General features: G+C 37.4%; 1 protein-coding gene and 1 long non-coding RNA gene across 29 annotated transcripts in view; both read left to right on the plus strand.

Moving 5' to 3' along the window:
- Positions 1–18,307, plus strand: part of SUGCT (succinyl-CoA:glutarate-CoA transferase) — a 782,676-nt gene that overhangs the window by 174,600 nt on the left and 589,769 nt on the right. The gene's annotated exons all lie outside the window — the stretch shown is intronic.
- The window catches only part of LOC139034830 (uncharacterized), a 70,543-nt gene continuing 59,308 nt past the window's right edge, over positions 7,073–18,307 (plus strand). Inside the window, exon 1 of the long non-coding RNA XR_011487407.1 lies at positions 7,073–10,075. This is a non-coding gene — a long non-coding RNA (uncharacterized lncRNA). The remainder of the gene's footprint in view (positions 10,076–18,307) is intronic.

Here is an 18,307-nt window from a genome sequence, read left to right on the forward strand (position 1 = left end):
TCTCTTTTTGGATTTCTTTCCCATTTCGGTCACCACAGAACACTGAGTAGAGATTCCTGTGCTATACAATCTGTTTTCATTAGTTGTCTGCTTTAGACATAGCAGTGTATATATGTCAATCGCAATCTCCCAATTCATCCCACTCCCCTTTTCTCCTTTGGTGTCCGTATGTTTGTTCTCTGAGTCTTTCTCTATTTTTGCTTTGCAAATAGGTTCATCTGTATCATTTTTATAGATTTTCCCATATGTATGCATTGATATGTGATACTTGTTTTTCTCTTTCTGACTTACTTCACTCTATATGACAATCTCTGGGTCCATCTACTTCTCTGCAAATGGCACAGTGTCTTTCATTTTTATGGCTAAGTAATATTCCATTGTATATATATGCCACATCTTCCTTATTCATTCCTCTGTTGGTGGACATTTAGATTGCTTGCATGTCCTGGCTATTATAATCTGTGACAATTTTTTAATTTACATTTTTGTAATCTATTTTACTTTTGGAAAACATAAACCATTCCTTAGAGATTGTGAGATGCCCCATTTTACCACCAACTCTTTTGAGCAAGGGTTGTTTCCCTTCTTTTGATAAGGGGAAAATTTAGGCTTTGGAGGTCAGAAGGTGAAGTTGAAGATATTACATAAGTACTTATATGATAAGAGAAAAAACACATTTCCATAAATTTTTGATTGATTACAATAATAATAATTGTGAACAATTTTTTGGTAATATAGATTTGCTAATGAGAAGAATGGAAGTATTTTGGGGGAGGATAAAAAATGTCTTTTCATCCAATAGTTCAGTTCAGTTCAGTCACTCAGTCACGTCTGACTCTTTGCAACCCCATGGACTGCAGCACACCGGGCTTCCCTGTCCATCGCCAACTCCCGGAGCTTGCTCAGATTCATGTTCACCGAGTCGGTGGTCGTTCAACCATCTCATCCTCTGTTGTCCCCTTTTCCTGCCTTCAATCTTTCCTGGTATGATACTGCCAAATAGTAGTATCAGTCCACAAGTATCTGATTTTAATTGAGCATATTCATAGCCTAGAAGGCATTTATAGAATTTATTAGATTTTTCTCCTGATTATTTTCCTTTTACATGTCATTATATTTTAGATTAATCACTTATAATAGAAAGTTAGGCGGAAGCTCCCTAATTGCACCCAGTTAAAAGGATTTTGAAATTTTGAAATTTCCTTTTCACTTGCATTGAAGTCTGAAAAACATTGCTGTAGTTTGAGCTCACAAAATATATAGCCTGTCAATCTGTGTGGGAATGAAATCCTACTTTTTATTTTAACCTTTGTGAGCATGGGAAGTATGTAAAACAGCCTGACATCATTTGTGATTCAGATGTTAGTCGTTGAAATGACTTTATCGTTATAAAATTTTGGCATTTATGTGCTGTTTTGTCTTGGAATTTTAGGTAGAATTCATTGAAAAACATTCTTAAATTCATAAGAAAAGCTGATTTCCAAAGCTATTCAGTGTTCAGTGTTAGTGACCGGGGGTGGGTTTTTTAAAATTTTTTTTTCCAGAAAAGACTTGTTTCTGACCCTGAGTTTATTTTTTTATTTTTATTTTTATTTTTTCAGTATAGGGCAGCCATTTTTGTTTTTGTTTTTTCATTTATTTTTATTAGTTGGAGGCTAATTACTTTACAATATTGTAGTGGTTTTTGCCATACATTGACATGAATCAGCCATGGATTTACATGTGTTCCCCATTCTGATCCCCCCTCCTGCCTCCCTCTCCACCCCATCCCTCTGGGTCTTCCCAGTGCACCAGCCCTGAGCACATGTCTCATGCATCCAACCTGGGCTGGTGATCTGTTTCACCCTTGATAGTATACTTGTTTCAATGCTATTCTCTCAGAACATCCCACCCTCGCCTTCTCCCACAGAGTCCAAAAGTCTGTTCTGTACATCTGTGTCTCTTCTTCTGTTTTGCTTATAGGGTTATTGTTACCATCTTTTTAAATTCCATATATATGCATTAGTATACTGTATTGGTGTTTATCTTTCTGGCTTACTTCACTCTGTATAATGGGCTCCAGTTTCATCCATCTCATTAGAACTGATTCAAATGAATTCTTTTTAATGGCTGAGTAATATTTCATGGTGTATCTGTACCACAGCTTCCTTATCCATTCGTCTGCTGATGGGCATCGAGGTTGCTTCCATGTCCTGGCTATTATAAACAGTACTGCGATGAACATTGGGGTGCACGTGTCTCTTTCAGATCTAGCTTCCTCGGTGTGTATGCCCAGGAGTGGGATTGCTGTGACCCTGATTTAAAAAAAAAAAAATCACAGTAAAACTTCACACTGTTAATCCATAAAACCTTTGTGTGGTGGAATGAGTCAGGATATTCAGCCTATACTTTCTGAGAAAGCTTCATGGGATTAACAATGGTTAAGCCACTAGAGCAAAAGAAGATCACTATTAACACTACTAGTTTAACATCCACAATATAAAATTCAAATATTTTCCTCAGTATTCCTCCTGATGAATAATAAAATGAATAATCATACATTTTTACAAGCTCTTTATTTTTGTTCAACCGTCTCTTTTTGCTCCACATATAATTTTTAACCACCCTAAGTTGTTACACATGTTAGCAGATTCCACTTAAGTTGTATTGGATTATTACTTTTTCCTACTCATGTGAATATTTTTGTTTGTAGTGGTTTCAGGCAGCCTCTACAGGCTAATTCTTCAGTCACTTCAAGATCGACATTGACTCTTGGTATGCAGAACAACTGAGTAGTATCCATGACATCTGTCAACTCATTAAAACCAAGGAAAACCACTCAAAATAATTAGCCTCATTTTTGAATTGACCATATTGATACTGCTCCCAATGTCTTTACTGTTCTTACCAAGACTAATACATAGTCCTACACAAGTTTATTTTCTCTGGACACATTGTTTCAGCTGCTGCAATCAAACACAACTTAATTAAGTTAGCATTGGTAAATGACTTCCCTTGCTCGGCTTACAAATGAACCACTTACAAACTCACTTTGGTTGCAGGCTCATTTTCATTTTTTTTTTTTTTTTACATCTGTGAAGAAATTCTTCTATGATGAGATAGTCTGTTTTCATTTTGTAATATTTCCTGACCATTGAATTTTCTGTGAGTTTGGAATACTGTGATGAGTGCTTAATCTGGAATTAAATATATTCTTTTAGCCCAGATACAATGTCATTGACTTATATACAAAGTGCTTTGTCATCTAATTCAGTAACAACATGGTCCATCTTCCAGTGTGTACTGAAAGTTCGGCACACTTCTCTTCTTATTTTAGCATGAAGGGTATCCACTGGTAATAAAAAAGATTATGGTAAGGTAATTCACATGACATTTGAAATGCCATTAAGTTATGACTGAGCCACTGTGATTCATAGTACACCATGCAGGTGTGCAAAGCAATGAGAGTGTGGCTTCTATCACACCAATAAACTTTTTTTATTTTTTATTTTTAATATTTTTATTGAAGTATAGTTGATTTACAATTTTGCATTAGTTTCTGAGGTACAGCAAAGTGATTCAGATACATGTATATATCTGAATATCAGCAATATCAATATAGTCTTTATATATATATAAGATATATATATATGTTATATATATAACATATATATATATATATGTTATATATATATATGTTATTTTCCATAATGGCTTATTACAAGTTATTGAATATATTTCCCTCTGCTATACAGTAGGACCATATTGTTTATTTTTAGACATAGTAATTTCCATCTGCTAATCCGAAACTCCTGATTTATCTTTCTTCATACCCTTTCCTCTTTGGTAACCATAAATTTGTTTCCTATGATTGTGAGTCTATTTATGTTTTGTAAATAAGTAGATTTGTGTCATATTTTAGATTCCACATATAAGTGATATCACATGGTATTTGTCTTTGACTGACTTCACTTAGCATGACAATTTCTAGGTCCATCCATTTGCTGCAAATGGCATTGTTTCATTCTTTTTCATGGGTGAATAATATTCCATTATATATTTTATATATATATATATATATATATATAATATACATACCACATCTTCTTTATCCATTCATCTGTTGATGGACATTTAGACAACCACTAAATTTTTGTAGTGAAAAAGTAGACATAGATGTAATCAGATGAACTTGGCTGTGTTCTAATAAAACTTCATTTATATACACTGAAATCTGAATTTCATATGATTTTCATCTATTAGAAATATTATTTTTCTTTTGATGTTAAGAACCATTTAAATATGTAAAGATAATGCTTCTTTGTGGTCATATGAAAATGGGGAGCAGGTTGGATTTGGCTTTCAGGCTAATGTGTATGATCTATGGTAATTAGTATGATTCTCAGTTGCTTAGTCATGACTGACTGTTTGCAACTCCATGGACTGTAGCCTTCCAGGCTCCTCTGTCCATGGAATTCTCCAGGCAAGAATACAAGAGTGAGTTGCCATTCCCTTCTCCAGGGAATCTTTCTGACCAAGGGATCTAACCTGCATCTCCTGTGTCTCCTGTATTGGGTGGCAGATTCTTTACCACTGGGCGTCCTGGGAAGTCCCTGGTAATTAGTATTGCGTTGGCCAAAAAGTTCCATAACAGCTTATGGAAAAACCCAAATGAACTTTTTGGCCAACCCAGTAGTGTATCAGAGACACTGAAAAATACAGATATTTAGGTCCTGCCTTAAGAATGGGCAAATAAAGTTCAGAAACCCTGGTTATAGAGTTTACCATCAAATCCCCAGCACATAGATGCTCAGTAAGATTTTTTTTTTATTAAGTACGTGATAGACAATTTCTGGCCTATAATAAGCCTATGAAGGTCTATCAGATGAGTGAAATTAATCAATGATTACTGTATATCTTATGTGGATCCTAAAGATAGTGAGATTAAAATGAATTGTTTAATCTTAGAGACGTTAAAATAGAGAGAGGCCAGCCCCAAGGAGCATGAAGTGTTTAGTAGCTGGGGATCATTTTGGTTAGGTTACTAATTTATGTAATAATAACTGAAGAGATTATTATTTTGGTTAATTCAGGCGTGAGGGAGGAATTAAATTCTTTAAAAAAGTTATGTAGAAAAAAATGAAAAAGTTTTTGACAAGGCAAGAATTTGAGCCAAGAAGCTAGTAGCTATTGCATTTTTCAGGAGAGTGAACTCGCTGCATTTTAGTTATTTTAATATGCTAGACTATTTAACTAAAGTTCCGCCTCCCCAATTAATATGTACTTCCAAGAATCTGGTTTGTATCTGTGTGCGTGTGTGCTAAGTTGCTTCAGTTGTGTCTGACTCTTTGTGACCCTGTGGACTGTAGCCCGCCAGGCTCCTCTGTCAATGGGATTTTCCAGGCAAGAATCCTGGAGAGGGTTGCCATTTCCTCCTCCAGGGAATCTTCCTGACCCAGGGATTGAACACCCGTCTCCTGTGTCTTTTACATTGCAGACTGATTCTTTACCAGTGGGCTACCTGAGAAGACCCCTGGTTTGTCTCTAGGGACAGTGGGACATATGATTGTTAAGCAGAGGTACATTTTATACTACATTTTTGAACTCATTTAGTTTGCACTCAGATAAAGAACTCGGTAAGATTTTAAGCATCGTCTTTGGCATGGGCTATGTTCTATGAATATGCACCATTTTATCGACTTGAAGGCATTTCTCACTCCAGCAGCCTTAACCTTGTATTCTGTCACTTACTAGGGCAAGATTGAATGTGACATGGCAATATTAAGTATAAGTTTTGTGTTTGGTTTATTTTTCTGCTATAAAGGTGGAAACCTGTCTTTTTCACATCCTAACTGTACTATCGTAGTCTATGTGCTTACCCTTCCCTAGCCTTGGTTTCTTCCTCTGAGAAGTTGTAATATGATCTGTTTGAGAGCTTGATTGTGGAGATTAAATGAGACAATATGTGTCAACTGCTGAGCACAGTGCTTGGAGGATGGTAATAGTGGCTACTACTTATATTAAATGACAAATTTCATACTTTAATATTTTTTAATTTAAGATGACTAGGTGACTGTTGACACTTCATAATCCAAGTTCATTGTGGACAGAGTGAACAGTAACTACTTACAAATGTTGGCTGAAATGAACTCCAGCCCTTTCATACCCACAGGGTAGCCCATGGGTCTGCTGTGCATGTGTGTGCAAGATTTCTTTTTAATAACTATTTTTCTTGTATCCTAACTTTGCTTAAAGAGGGTTAAAGCAAGTTTCGTTAATGAGATTTGCAAGGACTACAAGGGCTATTTTTCATTCATCATTCATTGTTTATTTCTACAAATACTGAACACTTACATGTGACAAGCATGGGCAATCATGAAGAATTGTCTCTGCTCCTGAGGCACTCAGTTGTAGCGGGGAATAGTCAAGTTAGTGACTGATGCAGTAAGTAGAGTAAGTGTGTGGTGTTATGGCCATGAATGGAAGGGACACCTGGTTGGGAGACTAGAGAATATATTTCCAAAGAAAGAAATTTCTGCTAAAGTGAGATGAAGGAATGATGAGGGGATTGGACCAGCCTCAGGGGAAGCAGTGAAAGCATCTGGAGAGGCTTGTAAGGGCCTTATAAACCAAATGCAAACACTATCCTCAGGGCAGTAAGGAGCCTCTGAAAGATTTTAAGTACACACAGAACATTTGTGTTTAGAAATGTAGTTTTGGTGGTGCAGACCAAGTAAGGATTTGTGGGCAAGGAGACCAGTTAAGAGGCTGCCATGGTACTCCAAGCAAGAGACATGGTGGCCATGGGGACGAAGAGAAAGTAAACAGATTCATGACCTCTTGAAGGGTTAGAATTGATGTTAGTTGGCCAATCATGAGGATGAGGATGTGAAAGATGGAAAATTAAATCATAACCCCCCAGTTTCTTAATTTAGCCACTGGGTGGGTGTTAGGGCCATTTAGTGAGAGGAAGAGCAGATTTTGTCCGGGTACATGGGGAAATGATGAATTCTTTAGCAGGCATATTGATTTTTTTTTTTTTTTTTTTAGTGCTTGTGAGACCTTAAACTGTGCGACCGCCCCCCCCCCCCCCCCCCAGCCAATACCCAGTGTCTACAATTTAGAAAAGACATGCTTACATATGTTCCGTTTCCCAGGAGGCAGTCTTATCAGTTTTTTGGGATATGAACAAGCATAGGTTCTTCACTCCTCAAAAAAGAGAAAGAAAATTAGAAAAATCTAGGAAGAAATGATTTAAACTTTAACATATTTTAAAATTTTGTGTCAATTAAATAAAAGTTTATCTTGTGGTTTAGTGGTTGTTTTATCTCTAGCTCCCAAAGGTGGTGGGAACTAGAGACACAGATTTGTGAGTTGCTGGAATAAGGATGATAATTAAAATGACTGAGTGAATGAGATTATTGAGAGGGTGGTGGGATGAAGAGCATAGTTTTATTTCCCAACTGCACATTGGAATTTGGAGAACATTAAAAAAAATCCTAATGCTTAAGAACTACCACCAGAAATTCTGACTGAATTTCTATAGGTTGACACTGGCTTAGAGTGAGAAGAGATCTCAGTAAATATGGAAGACCACAACATTTAAGGATCAGGCCAGAGAGGAAAGTTAAGACAGCTGGGCTGCCATGGAGTTCAAGGAAACTGCTCTCCAGGCGCGCTGGGTCTACCTGTATCATGTATGCTTGTTTCAGATAACAGAGGTTCAGGAACCAACCAACCAACCAACCAGTCATCGTAGATCTCCAAAGTCTCCATCACTACCAACCAAAGTGCTCCTTCTGGGATGTATAAGGATAAAAATGACTGCTATGGTTAAAGATTCTGGTACTCAATTTGCATGCCAGAGAAGGTAGCTTGGGAAAGATATTCATATATGTATCTGCTCTCTCTCTCTCCATCCATAAATATATTCATCTTTATTATAGTATAGTAGCTGTAGTAGAGTGTATAGTATATATAGCTATTAGTATTAACAATGATCATATTAAACATAGGAGGAATGCTGAAAGTAGAAACTTAAGCCTGGAAGCAACAATGTAGTTTTTAAAAATTCATATAAAATTCATATGCCATAAAATCCATCCTTTTAAAATGTATAATTCAGTGGTTTTTAGTGTATTTACAGGTTATATAATTATCGGTACTAGCTAATTCCAGAAAAAATTGTAATTTTGACTTGTGTGGTAGGATGAGAATTTGCTTTTAGTCATTCTATTTGTAAAATATAATTTAGCCTAATAATATATGAAAACTGTCCCAGTTTTTAAAAATAAGAAGCAAAAATGTAAAAAGAAACCCTAGACTATAAAAAAAAAACCTCTGGCACTGAGATATTTACTAATAGTAAATAAACCCACTAAATAACATAAAAAAACTCACCACTCTTATTTAAAAAATGTTATTTTGTTCTCTAGTGGTCCAGTGGCTAAGACCTTGCTCCTAGTGCAGGGGGCTTGGGGAACAGAGATCCCACACGTGGCAACTAATACCTGGTGCAGCCAAATAAATAAGTTAATTAAATATTTAAAGAATTACATTTAAAAATGTTATTTAACTTCCATACAGTGAGAACCAACGTCATTTGCCATTAATAGTAGGTAAGAATCAAAACAAATATAATGGAAATTAATAATGTAAATTTAAGTAAGGCAAAGATATTTCTCCTTAATACCTCTCAAATCTCCCCTCTTATGTTCACTTGCCTCCAACACTGCTGTTGCCCTCTGGTCCATTACCTGTCAGAAAATTGCAGTTTCTCATCTCCCTTCTTCCTTTCCTGCATCCCAAGCATCAAAGACCTGATCTTGAACTTGGCTTTCCTGTCTTGCATGACCTATCTTTGCTTCCTTGCCCATCCTCATCTCCTATTATTCTTTTCCTTCTTATTGCACTTCAGATAAGTTTCTTTCAGCCTCTAAGTCTTTGTTCCTGCCTTTTCCTCACCTCCCTGGAACACACTCTGCCGCCTCTCTTCATCTAGTAAACTCCTACTTGCCCTTCAGACTATATCTTTAATGTCACCTCCTCAGGAAGTCTTCCCTGACCTCAATTCCCTGCTTCCTGCTCTTCCCTACTGAGTAAAATCTTCCATTATACAACTTCAGTCTATATTTATGTGTTTATTTTTGAGATTATTTGTTTAATGTTCACAATCTGTGTCAATAGATTATAAATTAACAAGAACAAGATCTGGACCTGTTTTGTTTATTCTTGTATCCTCCACATATAGTACAGAGTCTGGTATACAGTGGGTTCTTGGTACGTATTTTCTTGAAAAAAATAAATGAATGGATAAGCAAATGGACCCATTGTCCTTGATTGGTTGCATTCTTAGTTTCATATTCCTTCTTGTCCTATCTGATTGGACTGTTAATCTTATACTGGGACCAATATGATGATTATCTGCAGTTGCCTCAAGTTCAGACCTTCTCCTCACTGGCCACGTATCAATAGCTGAAGCTAGTATCGATTACCACTACTCAAAACTAGGCAACCATAAAATTGAAGTTTATTTTTCTAATTTGGCTGATTTTCAAAATCATCTGGAGACCTTTTTAAAATGAAAATTCCTGGGTTTTAGGCTTACTGAATTAGAATTTTTGGTTAGTGTCTGTATTCTTAATGAGTTCTCCAGGTAGTTTATATTCTGTATTAACACTGCACTGCAGAGTGATATTTGGGAATCAATTCCTTGGAAAACTCAGCAAAATGCTTTTGGTAAGTGTTTTTGCTCTTTGTTTTGGAGATGGGGTGGAGGATGAGGAGCGTGTGTAACAGAGCATGGCTGAGTGCAGACCTTGGGGGGTCTGCTGTTGCTGTGCCCCATTAAAGCCCCCTTCGCACCCCTGTTACTAGGCAGTGGTTACTACAGGACTGTTACTGGTCCTCCTTGGCCATCAGTGAGCCCCTCCCCCAAGCGACCAACTGTCAAGGAACAGCCGTTAATGGTCCTGCTTAGCCATTGGTCAGGGCTGCAGTGGGCCCCGCCCACAAGCAGCCAACTGTCAGTGAGCAACCGTTAGTCGGAGATTCAACCGATGGTTAGTGGAGTGGTGGCTGTCAGGCGGAGCGTAAGGTAAGAGTTGGATCCCGGCCTTCTGCCTGGGGTCCTCCAGCTTGTCTGGCCTTGGACCAGTGGGTGAGCTGAGGGAGGGGCCCAGGGAACAGGCTGGGGGCTGTGTCCTGCAGAGCTCCAGAGCCCTCACCAAGGCTGTCCACTGACTGGGCCCAGGCCTTGAGGCAACGGTAAACCTCTACCCTATCCCTACCTCTGCGACCTAATGGAAGGGACAACCTGGCTGAGTCACAGCCTAAAGGACTTGGCCCAAGCTGTTCGGGCGGCCTGACGAGCCTGAGGGCTAGATGGGTCCTGGGCAACTGGCTCCCTCAGTGATGACAGCTGGGCAGGGTCTGGGGACCTGGCTCTGAAGGAGCTGCCAACTGAGACCTGCCTCCTCTTAGCCAGAACCTGGATCTCAGAGGGTGGAAGTGAGCTTGGGGACCTTGCCCTTTCTTGTCAGAACAGAGAGTAGCATTTGTTTGGTGGAGATTTATAGAAACATCATTACCTGACCGTGACCTGACCTCAAGTACGAAGAAGTGTGCAACAACTCACCATGCCCCGCCCTCACCTTTTCTAGAAAAGGGCTTTGCCTAAAGCTTTCAAGGAGTTTGAGGCTTTTAAGGTGTGAGTCACCTGTCTCCTTGTATGAGCCTGAATAAACCTTTCTCTGCTCCAAACTCTGACACTTTGGTATTGTTTGGCCTCATTCTGTGTCCGGCACATGAACTTGCATTTCGGTAATAGACTATTATATTTCTTTGGCTTTTGTGGAAAGAAAACAGCTTCTCAGTTGAGTTCTTCCTGAAGAAACTAACTCCCATTTACGCCTGTAACAATCTATCACTTCTTCCCTATTTTACACTGTCAGTCTATTCTAGTCCTGACTTCATATATCCATACTGCAACAGTTTGGCCTGAATTGTCTTACTATTTTATATACATTTGCATCTGGCCACTCATGGAATGCTACACTCAGCCACAGAGAGAAGGAAGTTGAGATGAGGTAGGGCTGTTCCAAGAAATGGTTCTGCAGGAGTTCTGGTCTCTCAGAAGGGGGATGGACAGACATCAGCCTCCATCATATTATTTAAGAGAGATAGAAAAGTTAAATCCAATTTAAGTTTAATATCTCTCCAGTTATAGTGGGCAGGAAGTGGCAGTAGATGGAGGAGGAGTATTGGATGGAGGTCAGCAGGGACTCAAGTGGTCCTAAGGATTATGACCCCAAGGATCAGTTGCAATAGACCCTTGTTATTGTTGTTTAGTTACTCTGTTCAGTTGTGTCTGACCCTTTGTGACCTTATGGGCTGCAGCATGCCAGGCTTCCCTGTCCATCACTATCTCCCGGAGTTTGCTCAAACTCATGTCCATTGAGTCGATGCCATCCAACCATCTCATCCTGTCGCCTCCTTCTTCTCCAGCCCTTAGTCTTTCCTAGCATCAGGGCTTTTTCTAATTAGTCAGCTCTTTGCAGTAGACCCCTAGGCTCCTATGAATTGTGAGAGTATTTATGTTGGGAACTGGTGAAGTTTGTTGAAAGGACGAAAGAAACTGGAGATATCTAGTAGTATTTCAGCTTGATGGCTGGTTTAAGATGGTTCATAGCCAGGCTATATGTCACAGTGGGGCACTGGACTGTGATATTTTGGACAGGTGACAGAAATTCAGTTCAGGGACACGTGGTTCCTGCAACATGTGACATTGTTTGTGCAAACACAGGATACTGCAGCTAAACTGGGAGCAGGGAAGGTAACACTGTCTGGGTACCTTGGATCCTGAATTTAGGCAGTCTGTAAATACCGAGCTCTGCCCATTAGTGGGAATGGAGCTTCTGATCTTTTGATCAACTGATCTTCTGACCAACTTCTGGTGTTGATTCTCACAGGCACACCAGAGCTGAATAGTAGAAAGCTGTCCCATCACACTTGCCTCCTTCCCCCTCAGCTTAATTAGAAAAGGGCACCTAGAAGAGGTAGCTAGGAAGGGAAGTCAGGGAAGGATCAGTTTTAAAGATCCAGTTTCCTTTTGGTACTCTCTCTGAATATTTTTACTTTGTTTACTGAGTTGCCCCAGCCAGAAACATTGTGGTCAGTCTAGAATTCTTTTCCTCTACTTCCCCTATCCTTACCAGGTATTGATTGTACCACTGAAATTCTGTGAAATCTCTCTCTTCTCTCCTGCACTTAGCTGTTCTCTGCCTCCTCTGGCTCCTCAAAGTTTTCCTTCTATACCAAAAATATGAGTGTCACCATCCAGCTCAGAAGGCTTCAGCATTTCCTTCTGACAAATAAGATAAATATTTATGGACTATTTCTTAGTGTTTCTATATGCAGCCAACCCTCATTATTCATGGACTCTGTACTGTGAATTTGCCTACTTGCTAAAATGTGTTTGTAATTCTTCAGTCAACACTCTCTTGCTTTCATGGTCACTTGTGCACAGAGCAGAAGTGTCACCTACCAGGCATGTTCCCAGCTGAGGTCAAACCCAGTGACGCTCTGCCTTCTTGTGTTAGCTCTCATCCTGTAACCTAGTGTTCGTCCAGTGGTCTATTTATTACTGTGGTTTTCACATTTGTGTTCTTGTGACTTTGCTGTTTAAAAACAAGGACCCCAAGTATAGTGCTGAAGTGCTGTGTGGTGTTACTGTGTTCCAAAGTACAAGAAGCTTGTGACTTACAGAGAAAATACATGTGTTAGATAAGCTTCATTCATGCATGATTGATAGCACTGTTGACCCTGAGTTCAATACTAATGATTTGGTAATGCATTTTAAATAAGGTGTCTTTACAAAAATAAACTCAAAATGGATTAAAGATCTAAATGTAAGACCAGAAACTATAAAACTCCTGGAGGAGAACATAGGCAAAACACTCTCCGACATAAATCACAGCAGGATCCTCTATGACCCACATCCCAGAATTTTAGAAACAAAAGCAAAAATAAACAAATGGGACCTAATGAAACTTAAAAGCTTTTGTACAACAAAGGAAACTATAAGCAAGGTGAAAAGACAGCCCTCAGATTGGGAGAAAATAATAGCAAACGAAGCAACAGACAAAGAATTAATCTCAAAAATATACAAGCAACTCCTCCAGCTCAACTCCAGAAAAATAAATGACCCAATCAAAAAATGGGCCAAAGAACTAAACAGACATTTCTCCAAGGAAGACATACGGATGGCTAAAAAACACATGAAAAGATGCTCAACATCACTCATTATCAGAGAAATGCAAATCAAAACCACAATGAGGTACCATTACACGCCAGTCAGGATGGCTGCTATCCAAAAGTCTACAAGCAATAAATGCTGGAGAGGGTGTGGAGAAAAGGGAACCCTCTTACACTGTTGGTGGGAATGCAAACTAGTACAGCCGCTATGGAAAACAGTGTGGAGATTTCTTAAAAAACTGGAAATAGATCTGCCATATGACCCAGCAATACCACTTCTAGGCATATACACCAAGGAAACCAGATCTGAAAGAGACACGTGCACCCCAATGTTCATCGCAGCACTGTTTATAATTGCCAGGACATGGAAGCAACCTAGATGCCCATCAGCAGATGAATGGATGAGGAAGCTGTGGTACATATACACCATGGAATATTACTCAGCCGTTAAAAAGAATTCATTTGAATCAGTTCTAATGAGATGGGTGAAACTGGAGCCCATTATACAGAGCGAAGTAAGCCAGAAAGATAAAGACCATTACAGTATACTAACACATATATATGGAATTTAGAAAGATGGTAACGATAACCAAAAGAGACACAGATGTATAGAACAGACTTGTGGACTCTATGGGAGAACCCGGGGGTGGGATGTTTCAAGAGAACAGCATCGAAACATATATATCTAGGGTGAAACAGATCACCAGCCCAGGTTGGATGCATGAGACAAGTGCTCAGGCCTGGTGCACTGGGAGGACCCAGAGGGATCGGGTGGAGAGGGAGGTGGGAGGGGGGACCGGGATGGGGAATACATGTAAATCCATGGCTTATTCAATGTATGACAAAAACCACTGCAATGCTGTAAAGTAATTAGCCTCCAACTAATAAAAATAAATGGGAAGAAAAAAAAATAAATAAATAAGGTGTCTTTAAACAGAAACACACATATAATAAGGCTATGTATCAATGTAGTGATAAAAATATTGTGACCAGAAGCTCTTAGGAACCTAGCCCTGTATTTCACCCAGGAGAACAGTTATTTTGTAATTTAGTGCTTGCTGTAACTTTATAGAATATAACTACTGCAAATAAGAATTGACTGTTTAGTGATGAAATTCTTTTATACATGCTATCATCCCTGTTTAACAAATATGGTAAACTAAAACTTAAGCAGGTTAAGTGATTTTCCCAAGGTCCAGTTAGTGATGTACCTGGAACTAGAACTCAGCTCAATTTGGTGCCAGAGTTCATGCCCCTGACCAACAGATTATGAGGTCTAAAAGCCTCAGCATGGCAGATGAATTCTTCTACTACCTGTCCCTGCCTCCTTTCTAGGCTCCCTTTTCCCCTGACCCATTCTCTGTAGCAGAGGAGCCATATAGGACAAATTTAATGTCCTGAAAATACCATCTTCTCTCCGGCCTCTCTGCTTTCGGCAGTGCTATTTTCTTTGCATATCTTACTTTCTTCTTATTTTATGTAAATTCATTCTTTTTTTTTTGCATTTCAGTGCTAACTTTGAAGAGCACGTCACATTGAAACACATAAAGCAAGTTGCAAAAGTGTGTACAGAATGATGCCCCTGGAATCTGTAGTGCTGATAATTGTGAGAAATCCCTGAGGGTGGAATGAGTCTTCAGGGGAGATTTGTGGGACTCTGAGAAGTGCTCCTCTCTGTACACATATTCTTAGCTTCTTGAGATTTTCTAAATATTTCAACAATTTAAGTATAATAGTTTTTAATAAGAAAAATATTTTTATACAGTACCTCAGCTATAATTTGCACTCGTAAAAAATATGAGCTCTACATGCTTTAAACTAACAATAACAAGCTTAGTGTTAATTTACTGCACATAGTGTGTTAAACAATTTATCTTAATGAACTTTCAGTCACATTGTGCAAGATGTATTATTGTTACTTTACAGGGTGAGAAACTGATGTTCAGAGAAGTTCCATGACTTGCTCAGGGACTAATGGAACAAATGGCTGGAAACTAGACAGTCCCAACTCAAAAGACCATGAACTTTTATTTTATGCTAATTATTTTCATTGTTATGAACATTTAGAAAAAAATTACCAGAAAAGAAGATTCCATTTGACCAGTTCTCAGCTGTGACTTATTCAGTCTGCATTCTCTCTATGTCTTCGTGACTCTGTCACTCTCTTTTTATTACTTGAACAAGGTTTATTGCTGCAAATCATATAACTACTCGGTAAATGTTGATTGGTTACTTTTATTGACTACAGAAGTTAAATACACAGGAAGAGACAGGAACTCTCTCTCTTTTTTATTAATGCATTGCATTCAGTGCTTTGATTTGTTATTTTGATTTCTCCTACAGCTGGTGAGCGCATAGATAGTGGTGATGCCAGGTGAGGGAAGAGTTGGAAAAGTTACTACATAAAAGAAAATCAGTAATGGATTTTAAGGAATGCAGCTGTGAAGTCAGATGAAGGCAAAGCATGATTTCCCGTACACTTTAACTTCCGAAGAGTTATTTAAAATATAGAGAAGACAAATTTGTTACATTTTGTTTTCTCTACTCCAGCTAAATTAATGGCTTTGGGAACTTGCCAAAACATTACACATTGTTTAAAAGTATTACAAAGAAATCTCAGCTATGCACCAGAGATTCATTAAATTTAATATTTTTAGAAGATGTTTTCAGTCGTTAAAGGCTGTTGGTATTGTTTCCTTAGTATTTTACTTGTCACTGCTTAGAGAGCGCATTCAATATTGTGCTGATATTTGAAAAGATTATTTTAAAAAGTCCATTTTATTTCCTGAGGTATAAGAAGAAGAAAATCTGATCTCCTCCCTAATTTAAAAATCATGTTCACAGGAAATTCTTCATAACTCTTTTAAGTAAATAGGAAACAATTATTTGCTTGAGGATGTGTATATATATATATATATATATATATATATATATATATATATGTTAAAATTAGTATAGTTAAGAAGTACAATGTGCTTTTTTTAAAAAAAATCAAGATTATGCAACACATCCTTCAAATAAGACCCGAGGCTGTGTGTATGTTTTTGACGTGGTCTTACTGACTTGAGGTTTTTATGTACGGTTTTATTTTGGGGTTTTATTTTTTTGATGCTCTTCCTGTTTTCTTACAAGTCCCGTAATGAACCAAGAGTTAAAGAGCTGACAGAGTCACATGGAGACAGTCTTTGTAACATCATCTGTCAGGTGTCTGTCTCTTATTAGTCATCTGAAATTTTGAAGACAGTCGAGGCCATTACAAAACATCCTGCACATTTTAGACACTACATCTTTAATTCATTAATGTTCAGAAAGCACTTTGCAATTGATGAGTAAAACTGGCTGTTGAAACATACTGAATAATGAATGCCTTTTGTATTTTTCTCTTATTTCCACACTAAGTACGTTAATCTGATTTTTAAAATTCTGCCATGGCTGGTCTTAAGCACTTTTTTCTTGTGAGCTCTTTTTTTTAAAGCTTTTTTATTGGAGTGTAGTTGCTTTACAATGTTGTCTTAGTGTCTGTTGTACAGTAATATGAATAAGCTCTACATGTACATGTATCTTTGTACATTATTTACCATGTGTATAGAGATATCCTCCATAGTTTTGCTTCTTCTGTTTTCCTGGGACATAAATATTTCTCAGCTGGAAAACACCCTTTTAATGTTATTTTAATTCTTAATAGAATTAATTTTTTAATTCAGTGGAAAAATCTGTAAAATTATTTGGACAAATAAACCATACATCTATATAAGACTTTAAAGAAAAACATAAAGATCACAGAGAATGCTGTCTAAGAGAAGGGACTATTCTATGAAAAAACTCTTATTTACAAGAAAAGTTAATATTTGGCTAAAACACAAGAACAAATGTGTCTGTGAGGAACAGATATGTACTTGATCAAATAACCTTAACAGTTTCAATGCAGGTAATCTAGATATACTGTGCTCTAAGAATTTATAATCTCAAATCCACATCGATTTTTCATAAAAGAAGTCAGAGCATAGTACACACAGAGGATTATTAGTTTGCAAAAGCAAAATCTAGGAATCAAGTTTTATACTGCATGTAAACAACATATCATGTGGCTTAATTGTGTATCATAGTAATAATTATTGCTATTAATAAATAATTTCAGAGAATTCATAAGTAAAAATTAGTACCAGTCAAGACCAAAGGAGTAAAACTGTGATACTATAAATTCCTAGATGGTGTGATTTAAAGTTAGAAAGCTTTTTTTCTTCTTTTACTTTGTGTGGAGAAATTGAAGATTCTAGAAATACAGATATTTAATTCTATAGTTTTCCACTTTGCTATAATAGAATAAGATTTGTATTAAATTTAGATCGGTGAAAAATAATCCTAAAGCTTTATAGCTTTTATCCCTGAAGAGAATTATGAGATTTAAAAATTACTTTTAAGTTAATAATACCCTCATACTTTGAGGATACTCATTTTGATATATGAGAATTTTCAGTGGGAGAGTGTGTATTCCTAAAGAAGGGATATAATACAAGAAAGTCCTTTAATTCAAATTTGGAAGATACTGAGGACTTCCTTTTGTCTATATGTGTGTATTTCTGATTGTCCTTGATTTGGAAGTTGAGTGCCAGTTTATTTTTGTAAATGAGAGCAGAGATAGCAGGTGATTTGTCTTTGACTCATTCTGTTTGTAGCACATTACTTTTGGAAAGTATTATCAGAGGTTTTGTCAAGATAACTCGGTTTTTCATAGAAATGACTCAGTGACAGGAGTAATAGAAATCTGTGAGGATGTGTCACACATTCTGTAGATAAAAAGTGTTTGCAAGTTCAATTAATTATCATAAGGAGTTCATACAAGTAGGTGCAAGATACTTATATAAATCGTTTTATATCTGCAGTTTATTGGCATATAAAACTAGGACCTCTTCTGTACTGGTCAAATACAAAGATTTTCTGGCTAATATATGTATATATTTTTTTTGCTGTGAGGTAAGACTTGAAATTCTTAGTGAAGCAACCAAGTTACACGGCACTATACTTAGGGATATATAAACTCATAAGGCAAAATATTAATAAAGTGTATTAGGCA

This window comes from Odocoileus virginianus, chromosome 1 (genome assembly GCF_023699985.2).
Source record: "Odocoileus virginianus isolate 20LAN1187 ecotype Illinois chromosome 1, Ovbor_1.2, whole genome shotgun sequence".
In the NCBI taxonomy this organism is placed as follows: Eukaryota; Metazoa; Chordata; class Mammalia; order Artiodactyla; family Cervidae; genus Odocoileus; species Odocoileus virginianus.